Here is a 16,672-nt window from a genome sequence, read left to right on the forward strand (position 1 = left end):
CGAGGTCCATCCCCCGCGAGGCGTCCTAGCATGCCTCGTCAAACACCAAGACCCGCGCGGAGCGATGCCTGACCTCGTGAGGGAGAACCGCTTCAGCTCCATAGATGAGGAAGAATGGAGTTTCACCTGTTGGCTTGGTCGCGGTGGTGCGGATGGACCACAACACGGACTGGAGCTCGTCCAGCCAGCCCCTGCCGCAGGCCTCGAGCTTCTTCTTCAAGGTTCTTGCCTTGAGGCCTCTCAGGACTTCCGCGTTGGCGCGCTTGGACTGGCCGTTGCTCCTGGGGTGTGCCACTGAGGCATAGCATATCTGTGTTCCAAGGTTAGCACAATATGTATTGAAAAGGTTGCTAGTGAACTGTGAGCCATTGTTGGTGATGATGCGATTAGGGACCCTGAACTGGCTCACAAGGCCCTTGATGAACTTGACTCTTGAGCCGACTGGGATGGTGCGGACAGCCTCCACCTCCGCCCACTTGGTGAACTTGTCGACGACGACACAGAGGTAGCGGTAGCCCCGGGCACTTGAGGGAACGAGCCCAAGATGTCTAACCCCCAGACCGCGAATGACCATGAGAGCGGGATGGTTTGGAGACCCTAAGCAGGCTGGTGGATTTGCTTGGCATGGAATTGGCAGGATTGACAGGATCTCACCAGCTCGGTGGCATCATTGAGCGTCGTGGCCCAGTAGAACCCGCTGCGGAATGCCTTGCGCACGAGGGTGCGCGATGATGAGTGATGACCGCAGTCCCCGCCATGTATGTCGGCCAACAGCTCACATCCCTGCTCCCTGGAGATGCATCATAGAGAAACTTCGTTTGGCCATTTCTGAAAGAGCTCACCGTCTTGAATGCAGTAGGCAGTGGGTTGTCGAGCCACACGCTCTACGTCTTCCTCCTTCTCTGGCAGGGTCCCCTAAAGCAGGTACGCCTTGAACTCTTCGCTCTAGCACCCCTCCTGAGGCTCGAGCGCGAGGAGTAGACGTACTCCCTAGGTTGGGCCGCAAGCGGGGGCTCTCGAGAGGGGTGCTCAAGGGAGCTCCTCCTGGGGCGATGTTGGTTCCGCGGCAGGAGGGGCTGCTGAAGGCTTGAAGAGCCCCTCCTTGAAGACGACCGGCTCCTGAGGCAGGCGCCGGGACGCCCCCTTGGCGATGTCGTTGGCTTCCTTGTTCGTGCCGCGCGACACATGCTGCAGTTCTAGGCCCAAGAATTGTTTCTCAATTTTGCGTACCTCCGCAAGGTACGCCTCCATGTGCTCATCCTTAGGCTCATATACTTTGTTGGAGAAGTTTATGAGGAGCTGGGAGTCGCCCTTGATGGTGAGGCGCTTCACTCCCAAGGATGCCGCAGCCTTGAGACCGGCGATCAAGCCTTCGTACTCCGCGATGTTGGTGGAGACCTTTTCACCCTGCTGGAAGCAGAGCTGCACGACGTAGTAGAGCTTGTCCTGGGTGGGCGAGATGAGCACGGCTCTAGCCCCCGCGCCCTGACACGCGAAGGCGCTGTCGAAGTACATGACCCAGCCATCCGGTGCCTCGCTTCCTGGTGAGAGGGGTCGGTCTCGCCTGCTCCGGGGCTGAGGACGCCAGTCCATTCCACCACGAAGTCGGCGAGTGCAGCGCCCTTTATGACCCCGGTGGAGCTGAACTCCAACTGGAATGCCTGCAATTCGATGTTCCATTGGGCGACTCTCCCCACAGCATTGGGGCTCCGGAGCACTCTTTCCAGCGGGTAACAACTTTGATGGAGTGGCCTTGGAAGTAGTGGCGTAGCTTGCGGGAAGCGACAAGGAGTGCGAGCAAGAGCTTTTGCGGCATGGGGTAGCACGCCCGCATGTCGCATAGTAGCGTGTTGACGAAGTACACCGGGTGCTCGACGAGGGCAGAAGTGTTGGTGGGGTCTTGTACCTCCTGAGGTTGGAGGGCCTCAGGAGCTTGGCCGTTTGTTGGGGCAGTCAGAGCCTCAGGAGCATCGTCCTGAGGATCCTGGTCATCTGTTGGTGCTACCGAGGCCTCGGGAGCGCTGTCCTGAAGCTGTGTCGTCTTGACCGGGTGTGCGGCGTCACTGGGCGGGCCCTTGGCCTGGAGCTCCTCCCGGACCGCCACCAGCGCTGAGCTGGCAGAGTGAGGAGTGGCGGCCAGGTAAATCACCAGGGGATCAAGAGGACGCGTCTCTACCATCACAGGTGGGCTGGTGAGGTATCTCTTGATGTCTTGGAATGATGCGTCAGCCTCCGGAGTCCACTCGAATGGTCCCTTCTTTTTCATCAGATTGAAGAATGGGAGGGCGCACTCTCTCAGCTTGGAAATGAAGCACCCTAGCGAGGTCACATAGGCCGCCAGCTTCTGCATCTCCTTGAGGGTCTGTGATGGGCTCATCCTCTCTATTTCCTTGACCTTCTCAGGGTTGCCTCAATTCCCCTGTGCGACACCAGTAAGCCCAGCAGCTTGCCAGAGGGGACGCCAAACACACATTTCTTCAGATTGAGCCGTAGATCTACCTTACGCAGACTGGCAAATGTTTCTTCCAGGTCTTCAATAAGGGTCCTCGCCTCTCGAGACTTCACCACTATATTGTCAACGTAGGCCTCGGCGTTCCTCCTGAGCTGCTGACCCAGGGCAATGTGCATCAACCGCTGGAAAGTTGCTCCGGTGTTACGCAGTACGAACGGCATGCAGGTGTAGCAATATACCCACCATGGGGTCAGGAAGGATGTCTTCTCAACATCCTGCACCGTCATCTTGATTTTGTGGTAGCCCAAGAAGGTGTCCAGAAACCACAGCAGGTTGCATTCGGCGGTGGAGTCGATGATCTGATCAATACGCGGGAGCAGGAAGGGGTCTTGAGGGCAAGCCTTGTTGAGGTTGGTGAAGTCGCCACACATGCGCTCCTTCCCGCCCTTCTTGGGGGCGACCACCAGATTTGCCAGCCACTCTGGGTACCCCAAATGACACCAGCTTCTTGTAGTTTGCATGTCTCCTGGACGATGAACGACCGCTTCTCTGTGGACTGCCTCCGCGCCCTTTGCTTCACTGGGCGCACGTTAGGGCATGCCCTCAAGTGATGCTCGATTACCCCCCTCGGGATCCTGACCACATCCTTAGGCTCCCATGTGAACACATTCTTGTTCCTGCGCAAGAAGCTGACAAATGCCTCCTCTTGATCTGGAGGGAGACCGGCACCTATGGTGAAGGTGGCACGCGATGCCCTGTCTTCATCAACTGGCACCTGCTTCGTCTCGGCGCGATCTTGGGAGAACAATTATTTCTTCTTTGCTGGTGCAGCCCCCGGAGCCTCTGGGGATCCTTCCTCATTTGGCCGTGTGGCAGCCGCGGCCCTGAAGGCGAGCTTGAGGGCCAAAAAGGCTTCCTTGGTGTCTCCGGCTACAATGAGGACGCCGCTGATCCTCGGCATCTTCATGCGATTGTAGGCAGGGTGGGTCGCTGCCATGAACTGGGCCAAGGCCGGGTACCCGAGGATGGCGTTGTAAGGGAGGCAGATGCGGGCGATGTCGAAGTTGATGTGCTCGGTGCGGTAGTTGTTGCGGGTGCCGAAGGTGGCGGGGAGGCGGATCTGCCAATGGGAAGGTGGAACCATCGACGACCCCGGAGAAGGGCTTGGTGGGGTGGAGCTGGCCATGAGGCACGTGAAGCAAGCCAAGTGCCTCTACAGAGAGCACATTGAGGCCGGATCCACCGTCGATGAAGGTCTTGGTGACCGCCACATTGCAGATGGTGGGGGTGCAGAGCATCGGGAGCGCACCGGCGCCCTGTGGTGCTCGCGGGGTGGTCCTTCGAGTCGAAGGTGAGGTCCACCTTGGGTGCCTCCCAACCCGGGGGAGCCCCCTGTTGTACGCGGTGGCACCTACCTGGCGAAAGAACTGCTTGACGTGGCGGTTGGAGGGCGGCGCCTGTGAACCACCGAGGAGGGCCATGATGGTGGGGGGCGCCGGTGCCGCGAAGCGCGCTATGAAGAGGCCGCACAGCTCCTCCCAAGAGGCCATTGAAGATCCTGGCAGGTCGAGCAGCCAAACTCGCAGCGCGCCTGCGAGGGCCATAGGCAGCCAGTTGGCCATGACCTTGTCGTCGCCGCCGGCTGCCAACACAGCCTCCTGGTACGCCTGGAGAAAACCTACCGGATCCGCCACGCCGTCGTATCAGGGTGGCAGCTCCGACCTAAACTTGGGTGGCCACTTCACCCTCCGCAGGGCGGGGGTGAAAGCTCGGAGGCCCTCGGCTGCTCCGAAGGAGTGCATCGATCTGGTAAATGGAGGAGTGTCCGACATGAGAGCCAACAGCAGAGCGCAGCGGGCAGAGCGGCGGATCTTTGACGCACCCCTACCTGGCGCGTCAAATGTCGGATTTCGGGTTCCACAGACCCTTGAGAGGTTCGAACTCTAGGGTGCGTGCGAAGAACTCGTCCTCCCCAATCTGCCTACTCTCTAATCTCACGGCCTAGCTCAACGAACTAAATGGAAAAGAGACATAGTAGTTTACCCAGGTCCCGGCCACCTTGCGATGTAAAACCCTACTCCTGCTTTGTGATGGATTGGCCTCGAGGGGCTGAGGTTGAACTAGTACAGTGGGAGATCAACCTCAGGAGGAGGAGTGTTCTTGTGCTCGATGAGCTGGTGGGTGTGAGGATGGTCTGAATGATCCGTCGTCCTCCTCAATGGTGGTGGCTAAGTCCTATTTATAGTGGCCTTGGTCCTCGTCCCAAATGAAGGCGAGAAGGGATCCCACAATGGCCAAATTCGAAGGGGGACAACTAGTACATGCTATCGTAACAAAAGTAGTCTTCGCCTGCAAAAGCCTCTGGTCGTGACGCCATGGTGGGCTCGGCGATGACCTCCGTCCTGCCGTCCTGGCGGTCTTGGTCTTATTGCACCGGAATGGAAACCTTTGCCTAATTCCTCGGGACTCCGCGCCTGCGCTTGCCTCCTTAGCACCAAAGAGGAAACTAGTACACTGCACCAGTTGGCGCCCGCCTGGCCTTGGTCGTCATGGCTCATGTCATCCGAACCTCGCGAGGTGAGCTTTGCCTTGAGATCTCCGCTCCTTGGAAGGCAGCCTGAGGAGGCGGCTCCTCGTGGAGGTCTTGGCATCGTCCGCCTCACGAGGCTTGTCCCCTCACGAGGGTCTTGACCTGTTGATGCTGAAGCTGGGCCATACTGGGCCGTCGATGGAGCCACGCCGTGGGCCGCTGGTAGGCAAGTCTGGGGACCCCCATTCCGAGAACACTGACAGATCCATAGATAGACCTTGACTAACCTGCTCTAACGGCCAGGTCATGTCAAAGGTTGTATTGATATACGGGCTGTGCTGCCTCCCTTCCTTTATGGCGAGGAGGGGCAGGTGGGTATTCGGCCTTGCCCACCAGCCTGTCCCTTCCTTGAGGGGGGCGGTTAGGCTGGTCGCCTTGAGTTCGTCTGGGCGGTGCAGGCTCAAGGGCCTCGTCATTGAATTGTGGCAAGAATTTGTGCTTGGGGTAGCTCTTTGTCTGTCGTTCATTCTTCAGCTGCTAGGACTTTCGTCCATATATCATTGAGGGTGTCTTGTTTGGCTTTTATGTGTTGTTGCTTCTTCTTCAAGCTGCATGAAGTGGCTATGAGTTGTTGCTTGAACCGCTTTTGTCCCAATGGATCTTCTAGGATGATAAAGTCTTCAGCTCCAAGGCTGACCTCCTCTTCGGAGAGAGGCACGTAATTGCTATCTTTGGAATCATTGGGGTCCTCGGGAGTAAGATGAACCACTTGCCCCTCTAAGCCATCGGGCTGGTGCTCGGGGCCGGGGTCACAGAGGTCTTCCCCGTTTTCCGAGGTGTCACCCTCTTCGATGCCCGTGTTGCTTTCCCTCCCTCGTCGCCCCTTGGATTGTCAGCATTGTCTCCGGCGTTTTGGGGGCTCCTCTCCAGGCTTGTTAGTGTCCCTTCTGGGGGTGCCATCCCCATTAGCGCCATCACTGTCGTCCTTAGGGGGTGTCCACCTTGTAGATGTTATAGGTGGATGTGGCTGTCCATCGACCGGTGACGGGAGGGGCGACGTCTATGTGGGGCGTGGCTTCACTGTTGTCATCCGTGTCATCGGCCTCCTCAGAGGCATAGTCCAACATGTCAGTTAGGTCTTCGACAATGGCTACTAAGTGGGTGGTGGATGGGACATAAAATTCCCTGTGGCCTGCCTAAAGGTTACATTGAGTGTGAGCCTTGGTCGGGCCATCAACAATGGTCATCATCTGAATCCGATCGAGCGCTTCGTTTAACAGGGCGAGGTCGACTAAACTGGCGTGTGAGGTTTCGTCAGAGCTGACCTCCGTCGTCACTATGAGGCGAGGCATGGGTTCGGCTAGGGCGAGATCCTGGTCTTCGGATGTCTTACTTGCGCCAAGGCTCGAAGCCGAATCTGCGGTGAGGAGGGCGAGTCCGGCTGGGGTTAGCCCCCCATCTTTGGATGCCGAACTCCCGTTGGGGCTCGAAGTCGATCCTATAGTAAGGGGGGAAAGTCCTGACTGGGTTGATTCCTGGGCTTCGGACATATGAGTTGCTTCTGAGCTCGAAGCTGACGGAGCGGTAAGGGTCGATCCGGCGATCAGATCAGGGAAGAGCCCTAAAGTCAATGCTTCGGAGGCCGTGGCCATTTCAGATAAGGCTCAAAACCCAGTGAAGATCAGATCGCCCTAGTGTCGGTGACATACTCGAAGTTACTAAAGCTGATCTGATGCTCAGGGGCAAAACTATCAACCTAGTTGAGATGATCGCTCGAGTCAGCATGAAGGACAATGCTACCGAACGCGAAAAGCTGCCCATGGATGAAGATGTACCTGGTGCTGATCCCGTCTCCGATGATTAGGTGAGCTATCGATCCCTCGGCGATCCAATAGAGGAACTCTTGATGAAAGCACCAATGTCGGTGTCAAAACCAGCGGATCTCTGGTAGGGGTCCTGAACTATGGATCTTGGATCGATGGGGAACAGGGGACGTGGGACACGATATTTACCCAAGTTCGGGCCCTCTCTAAGAGTTAATACCCTATGTCATGCTTGATTATATTGCTTGTGTATATGGGGATTACATAGTTGATCTACCATGAGATCGGATGACTAAACCCTAAACTAGTAGGATGGTGATTATTGTCTTAGCCTCTATGGACTAAACCCTTTGGTTTATATAGACACCAGGGGTGCTAGGGTTTACATATAGTCGGCTACATCAGGGGAACGCTGGATCTTCCATCTTGACTTGGAGCACACACCAAGGCACAAAAAGTCTTTGGTTCGGGTACAGTGCAGCCCAACAGTCCGACCCATGAGAGATAGGCCTGCCACAAGAGGACCCCTAGTCCAGGACTCCCTCAGCGGGTACTCCACCACCCTTTATAGGAGTAATATGGGTATTAATTGTGAAGATTTTTCCATTTATTACATATCTCAAATATTATTTGGGCATTAATACTCCAAGATTTTCGTTATAAAACTAGGACGTGGTGCAATTATCGTATCTTATCTACTATAAGTGTGACCAATCAACTAGGGTTAACATTATCCATATGAGAAGATAATGTGAAGATCTTTCCATTTATTACATAATTCAAATGGTTTTTGGGCATTAGTACTTCAAGATTTTTGTAATAAAAACCAAGAGGTGGTCAATTATCATATCTTATGCAATTAATACCATGACATATTTTATTATGAAATGCAATTTATTGCTCTTCTTGAATGACAACCATTCATTTCATGATAGTTGCATAACTTTATAAATATGATGGTAGACACATTAACAAACGGAAAATTTCATATTTCCACCATGAAAGAAAATCCATCTATCAGTGTGACCATTCTCTTAGCATATTTTATTCTAACCATCGGAGGAAAAGAAGTAAAGTGTATAACACAAGAAGAAAATACTAGTGCGATCCCACTGAATCAAAAAATCAATAGGACTATTCTGGTATGCATAGATTCATCTTAGTTTGTATATCTATAATCATTTTTTGGACTATGAAGTTTAGGTTATACAAAAATAGGTTCATGGAAGAGATGTTTACGACTGCATCGATGTGAATCTACAACCAGCCTTTAGCCATCCACTACTGAAAGACCACAAGATCCAGGCAAGTTTGAATAATCAATATATTATAACATTCATGTACTGGCTAAGTAAAATGTAGATGTTCATGTAGATGTACATGAATGGTATGTTATTTGATATAGACAGTGGCAGGTTGGTAGCTAATGCATATAATCATGGTAGCAATTATTTGAACTCCAGTTTTTATACTAATACTTCATAAATAAGTTTTCATGACACATCTAGTGTTCTTAATTTCTCTTCATGTTATCTTTATTTTATAGAATATAAATATACAACATTTTGGTATGATCACCAAGCAGGGCAACATGCAAATTTAACTAATTTTATTGATATGTTTAATTGCGCATTATAACACATAAACATGAACATTTTTGATCATTTTTTTTCTTAAAGTACATGTTGATTAAATTTTCCTCATTAATAGATGGAACCAAGCTCTTTCCCACTAAGTACTTCTACCAAATCTCCATTGACGGATGCCATCCCACAAGCCCAATTGGCCCTGATTGAGTGCCCTACAGGAACGATTCCAATATTACGCAAAAATAGAAAGGTCCACATGCCAGTAGAAACTATTGGTAAAGTGATTAGCCAGGATGAACATGAGGTGAGTTTTTAATATATATTTTCCGGTGATTTAGTTATCATGGTAGATTATGACAATGTAAACTTTTCCTTGGAGTTGTTGAATGCACAACATTATTGTCTTGGAAACCACATGTCGGAACAATAATTACCTAACAACATTCTAGGATTGTATCACATTAGATTCATCCTTTAGATAAAATATATGGCCCAAGGTAGTCAAATAAGTAAATGCAAATGATTACTTGTATAAACATTTTTACACTTGACATTTGTGTTACCATTGGAGCGGATTAAACTTTTCTCCAAGTGTTTCATCTATATTGACCTTAGTTGCACCATTAAGTGATGTTCATAATTTTTTTTGTGATATGATGTCAATCTTTCTTATGTTTAATAGGAATTAGTATTTTCATTGTAAACAAGTCAATATCTTGTTTGGGCTTGCAGGTTGCAGGAATAGAATATTTTGATGTGCTATATGGGACGCGGGCTAAAATAAATGTCTATAATCCTATGGTGAAGAATAATAGTAAGTATCTAAGTGCATCATGGATACAAATTAGTAAGGTACAAAAAGTAGGTGTTGCAGATGGGATAGGGGCCGGTTCTTGGGTGTATCCAAGCTACAGTGGCGACAACTTTGCTAGGTTTCATGTTGCTTGGGTAAGCCATAACTGTTTCTTTGGATGCATATTCTTTAATTTAATAATAACTTACAATATACCATTTTATTGACATTGACACACATTTATGTAAAGCTTGATGGCTTAAAGACTTGCCCTGATCATGATTGTGGCGCTTTTGTGCAAGTAAGCTCAAGTGTTGGTCTAGGAGGAAGACTTAAACCAGTTTCTGTCTATAATGGACCACAATACCTCATAGATGTTATTATTTTCAAGGTATACTCATGTAAATATGTTTGCTAATTCTTGTATTTTGTTTTCTCATATGAAATGCATGAATGATATTTTGATGAAAACTTTAAGACTTTGCTTAAACCAAACTTATAGGTCGTCAACCCATAATATAACACAACATTACTAAGAACCTTTGATTGTACACAATATTTTAACATGGGGGGGGGGAGAGTCCCAAATATATCTCTAATATTATATTCATGTTAACACGACATACAATTAAAAGGATAGTTTCACCTCACCACAAACATTTTATCAACTGTTATTCATTTCAACTTTGTTAAGCATTTACATGAACCTTTGATTTATTTTAGGACCCAAAGACTAAAAATTGGTGGGTGGCTTATGGTCCACAAAACATACATATTGGATACTGGCCAAGGGAAATTTTCCATTTCATGAAGGATCAATGAATTATGCATTATGGGGTGGATATGTTCAAGGTCCAACAGCCTCATCAGACTCTCCACAAATGGGTAGTGGTCATTTTGCTTCAGAAGGATTTGGAAAAGCAGCATTTGTGAGTAATATCCAAATTGTAGATAATGAGGGCAAGTATGTTACTCCAAATGACAAGCAAACTGGTCTTGTCGCCACCAATTTATCAAAATATACTGCGAAGGTTCATGGTTATGGATATAGTCACTATGGTGTGCATACTTACTATGGTGGACCTGGTGGTTTTGTTTGAATATATATATATATGTATAATTATCAATAAAGTTTCCATAATCTAATTAATATGTCAACTTGGACAAATTATTTTGTGATTTTATCATGCTCGAATGTATTTATAGTGGTGGATAAGTTGAGTCATCCAACAGTGTAGATTAGGTTTGATTTCCTCGGCTATACGCCGTGTATTTTCCTGTTTCTTCTAAAAAGTGTTATGTTTGATGTCGTATAAGAATAAGAGAGATAAACTTGTTAATTGCACTATGTGTGTACTTCACTCTATGTAGATAAGACATTGAATATATTGCCAATTCTTGCGATAAGTGAGAACCATTTTATTTGTGTGTCTCATCTTTCATGGTACGTGAGGAAAATTTCATAGATTTCCTAAAAGTTTAAAAGGTTCCCAAGTGATGGTAAGAAGACATGATGAACTTCTAAAGCAATGATAATGCCTAGACCAATGGTGGACGAAGAGAGTGGAGACAGGGTTAAAGGAGATGAAGGGGGAGATGTAGCTTTGTCTTCTCGCAATGAAATGGTTGTTAAGGACATGCAAAAACTGCCGAAAAGGAAATGAGTGGGGAGAGATTTTACATTTCCCTCTATGAATAAAACACATGTCATCACGTTGCTCACACATTTCTGAACTAGAACAATCATTGATCGGTTTTCCTTTATATATTTTCATTATTCCATGCATGTGCATTCAATTAGCTTGTCTACAAGGTGAAGTTGTTAGGTATGTAGATGCAGTCGACAACATATAGCATGGTGATTAAGTCATCAAGGATGGGAATCGGGTCAATGTGTGAATGTGGGATGGTATTACTTCTATAAAGATGTTGGAGTACCCGCCTTCCTGGGCTCGTCGAGAGCGAAGAGCGCCTTCTGGCCGTCCGTTGATGGGTGGCATGTGTCGGGAGCCTCTCGGTTAGCTCCGCGCCATGTGATCTCCCTGAACGACAAGGACCTGGGCGACACATCTGGAAGGTCCAAGATGGGTGCACCGCCCAGTGTCCATCACGCCCCTGATGACCTGCAAGGTCACATGATTTATTGTAGCTTTATTGAAGTAAGAGTATCGTCTTTGAAATATGCCCTAGAGGCAATAATATTGTACTATTATATTTCCATGTTTGCAATTAAGAGTTTATATTCTATGCTATAACTTCTATGATCCTGGAATATGTGATCCAGTGGAAAACTCATATGCGCGTGTGGAATGATAAACGGTAAAACCTCATTCATAGTATTGCCTCTAAGACTAACTCATGTGTTGTTTGTGATCATGTTTTCCGGATCTTGGGAGATCATTAAGTGTAACGATAGTACCAAAACAAGTTTCAGAATATGACATTGGAAGAACGATCATATTGAATTGATCCAACTTGTTTGTTATACTTTGAGATGCTATCATCACAAGTCAATTGTGATAACACTACAAAAGAACACTTCCATGATGATATGTGTTTGTCACAGTAGGTCACGTTTTCTGTCATGCATGTACACCCATGAAAATTTTATGACAAAATAAAGATAGTCATACATGTGTTGTCATAGAAGTGTTCCATGATAATACTGAAATTATCATCACAGATGTGACCACTTCTATGATAATAAATGGTGCATCATGGTAGTGGTCTCGTCAAGGGTAACTAACACGTGGCATCGACCGTAACAGGTCCCCATTAAGCTATTTAGTCCGGTTTTGGATCCGATAACCCATTAATAGCAATGACCAATGGCGATTTTCCACGTGTAAAATTCTCGTTGGCGGAAAACACCACATGTAAACTCTGCGTTGGGACAGATGTCATCCAGCGAATGGACAGGACGCGCCTATGATATGTTGACACATGGCTCGGCCCAATAGTGGCCCATTCAGGTTAAAAGGCTAGCCCATTTGACTTGGTCAAAAGATGGCGGCCCGGCCCTCGGAAAGCCTGTCAACGACCTGTTTGCATATAGCTAGCCCATTTACAGCCCGCTAACTCACGACATGTTATGGCCTATTCGAATTAGGCCCAGTAGTGTCATCTGGGCCGTCCAATATGATTCCACCCATTGTAACTTCCGACCCATGTATGGCCCATGACGTATTTTGGCCCATATGAGGCCCTTTGTAACTCTGGGCACATTAACGACCCGTGGTGAAACTGGCCCATAATGCAAGCTTGTTAGCTTTCTCCTGTTTGGCGCTAAAATCCTCCAATGCTTACTGTTGCACCAGAAAGTATGCATCTGAATTCTCCAGGGACTTCCTCAGTCCTTCGACTTCTTGTCACAACACAACTGATCGATGACTTTTAGCTTGTAGTTGATACTCAAGAAACCGAACTGATTCAGACAGTGAGTTCGAAGAGCTTGTGCGAGTAACTCGAACACTACATCAAGACAGAACTTTGGGGTTGTATCACTGTCATCAAGATGGTTTTCCTTAGCTGTTTTATCAGCTTTGTTGGAGACCAACAAGTATGTCTCACTATCCTGAACCTTATCATCATTACTTCCTTTACCATTGATTAATAAGGTACTCTTCTCCAATACTCTATCGACATTCTAAAAGAAGAAACAAGCAGACACATAACATGTTTAGCATGTGGTATATGAAACTCATTTTGGTGAACCAGTTCAGTAGTAAGGTGGATAGTATTAAACTACCAAGTCTTCTATTGCGAAGTAGTACATAATAAAAGCATGAAACAAACATATATGTATGTGCTATGGTCACTACATTGTCTTTCCGAATCAAAATAGAGACACGGTTCAAATCATATTAGTTCAAGACAAAGCAGTATTGAAAGAATACAAGTGTGGAAAACTACACGACACAACAAGATTTCAGATGGGTACCACGTGTATACATGTACAACAACACTATTGGCTCTATTGTGATGCTAGTAATGTGCATGATATGAGAAGATAATTGTAGGCACAATTAAAATTGAAATCAACAGAGCAATTTAGAAGAGCAAACCAGTTAAAGAAAAATGTCTAAACATACCTGTTGTGCCATTGGAGTTTTAATTGGATCCTTTAATTTGAAAATAAGTTGTATGAGCAAAATACAGTGATATAAGAGCAAAGCAGTATGCACCATAGCAACGGAATCTTAAATGAGAGCAATTGTTCTTCGGGTTTAAGCACTTGTTCTACACGAACAGAGTATAGTAAGACGCAGGCATATGGTACTTCAAAATAAAAAATGATCTCATAGACCTTATCACATTCTTGGTTCTAGACTAGTACAGAACAAGGTGTTCCTAGTCATTGTCCCGTAAATGTGTCTTAAGAGAAAGTAAGGGAATTTGATGAGTTTCCTTGCCGGTGAAGTAGGTTTTCTTCAGATAATTCTGATACTGCCACAAAGCATTCTTGAAGATAGCAGAGGTATTAGCACAGGTTACCTCATCCCGAGTTTTCAAATCGGTCCTTCTCTATAGAGAAAAATGGGAACATTTGCTGTATTATAACCAGCATGGAGGTAGAAAGTATGGGACTAAGCAAAGTAATTTCCATGAATAACATTACTTACACATACTCATGGACGAACACCTGCAACAGGCTTTTTCCTTCATCTTCAGTATAATATTTCCATGATGGGAAGATACACACATAGGATTTAACAACATCAAATGCAATAGATGCTAAACTACGAATGGCTGGTTGTGCTTCGTCCACATGAATAGGTGTACTAACTGGTGGAGTTGGGGTTCGTTGTGGTAGTCCTGGCGCTTTGAGCATTCGAGCTGCCTTACTAACTGCTCTTGTTTGGGAGCTCTGTGGTGGAGATGGTGCTGTGTCAAATGGAACCGGGTTACTATCTTGTGGAGTTAGATTGGGTGATGATGGTTCTCTATCCATCAGAGTGTGGGTACAATCTGCGGGAGTCTGGGTTATGTGTGGCTGGACTGGTTCTTGTGCATGTACAACTGGGGTGCTATCTCCACCAAGAGGTAGCACTGTTTTATTTGAAGACCATGTTTTTACTCCGCTACATACCGCCATCACCACCTCCAATTCAAATGGCTAATAAACAAGAAAAGTAGTTGAATGTACATACCTTGTATGAGAGACATATGCAATAGATAGTGTGGAAAAAAGAGGGCATGAAATAGTTCACATATATATTGTTTAACTAAAAAGGATAACATGACATAATTTCACATATATGATATCTATCTAGACTGGATAACATAGCATGTCATAATTCCAAGATATGATGACTAACTAAACAGGATGGCATGAGATAATTATATGATGTCTTTAGTAAATAGGTTCGCCTGACATAATTCACATACATGTCACTAGTGGACAAAACGGCTAACCACAACTATCGTTGGTGGCGTGCCATTTCCCACCAATGCCAGCACTATTTTTTCCAAATAGTGTTGGTTAGACCAAATCAGCACGTCAGCTTTACATGCTTAGCGCTGGTGTTGTTTTTTGGAAACACCACAAATCTGTTGGCCCATTGCATTCACCGTTTGAAATGCACTGGTGGCGTTGGTTTTGTTTGCACGCCATAGTTAATTTTTTAGCACTGGCATCCGTCTGCTTTGCACGCTAGAAATAGTTTTTCCATTTGATCAAGTGTTTTAAGTACTTAATTATTATACTAGTCACAAAATCATAAAAAATTATATTATGTTTTTTTCCATCATTAATTTTACCGTTTTTATCAATGTAGGAATTTTATTTCTTTACTACTAGTTCAAATTTTGAGTCTTTTATTTTGTCAAGTCTTTCATTAATCTTAGCCTTTTTTTATTTTGCATGTTATTAGCTATGGTGTTACCCTTTTTCTAACGCCAGCGATAACCTATCTCTGTCAACTTAGTAAAAGACCTAAGTCACCGCTCCCTCTCATTTCACACCCCTCCCCCTAGACCAAAGCCACCACCGCCCCGTCGACACCCTGTTGGCACCCCATCGACACCCCTCGCCAGCACCAAGGTTAGAACCAGTACTCCTCTCATCGCATCTCCTTCCTCTCCACTCTCCCATGTACTCCATTCGCGGACATGCCACACAGCCGAGATCCATTAGGATTCATGTAATTGACTAGGGGATAATTTACTAGAATTAACTGTTTAGTTGTTGCTCTTTCGACATACTCTTTTTTAGACATTAACTATTTTCAGTCTTCATGTCTATTTAGGCAAAAGCGCATGGACAAAAAGGTATAACTAATCGGTGTCATGAGAAGCACCGGGATTTTCTCAGTTCTCACGACATTCGTTTGAGGACAATAACGTTGGAAGGATATGCATCCAACCATGCAAACAACATCTTTGTCACATTCTTCCTATTGAATGTGAGGGTACTATTATCTGTGAGGATTAAGGGTTTTAAGAAAAACTTTCTCATTGATGGACACGTTGAACAGCATAAAAAGAAGTTTCAGGTGGACAAAAGGGCTTCTAAACGTGCTCGACTTCTATTTACAACAACTTGTCTTCATGTACTAGTAGATTTTCTGGCCCAGGATCTTGATTTTATGGATCAGACCGATCCATTTGATTGTGACTGCCGAAAACTTTGCTTGAGTTAGATGTTATTGTCCTGTTCTATCTGGATTTTGTGTAATGCTGCTGAACAATTAATCCTCGTGCTTTTGTACCTTTTGTAAGCTGGAGTTAGATATTGTTGCCCTTTTTAACTCAGCTTTGACCCATATTTTCTTTCATACAAACCGGAGCTTCTCTCAAGAAGCCTCATGGTTCCGAGAGGGAACTTGGTCACCTGATCTGTGTGCGAAACGACATATGCTGTCTCTTCCCGCCTTGATTCATTTTACAGAGGCAACATGCAACTATAGGAGTGTCGCGCTAAATATTTGAAATTACTCAGGGTTCTTTTGCCTTTTTATACATTTATTTTCCTAGGCATTTTTAACAAATAGCCAGCATGTTATTATTGCAAACAGTCCTATTATTCCAACCATGGGCGTTCAACTAACCATTTACTACCGCGGGCAGCTGTTTGATTAGATGGGACAACTGCAAGAAGTCCACCACGCACGCTCATCATACTGGGAAGCAAGCCGCGAGCGCTGCAATTTATTGCTGGTTTTGGACTTTTGGTTTCGGCTGCCTTGGGAAGGTACATAGAACAATCCTCGGTTCTCATCTACATGCACCACTACCGAGGGTTGCCGCCTGCTGCGAGATGGAGGACGAGCCGGCCAACAAGCAGGGACGGGTCGAGCCAGAACTGCAAGAGCCTCCGGCAAGTGTGGACTTCATCAGCAGCCTACCTGACGAGATGTTGGTAACCATATATCCCACCTCCCCATCAAACCTAGCGTGCGGACCACTGTGCTCTCGCGGTGGTGGCGCCCCCTCTGCCACTCCACCCCCTGGACCTCATCGTCAACGACGAGTTCTGCAGCGGGG

At 46.6% G+C, this 16,672-nt stretch overlaps 1 pseudogene; it reads left to right on the top strand.

The window, feature by feature from the left end:
* The first annotated feature begins 7,803 nt into the window (after positions 1-7,803).
* Positions 7,804-10,287, top strand: LOC125506961 (annotated as a pseudogene).
* Positions 10,288-16,672: the final 6,385 nt, after the last annotated feature.

The sequence above is a fragment of the Triticum urartu genome, chromosome 5 (genome assembly GCF_003073215.2).
Source record: "Triticum urartu cultivar G1812 chromosome 5, Tu2.1, whole genome shotgun sequence".
Lineage (NCBI taxonomy): Eukaryota > Viridiplantae > Streptophyta > Magnoliopsida > Poales > Poaceae > Triticum > Triticum urartu.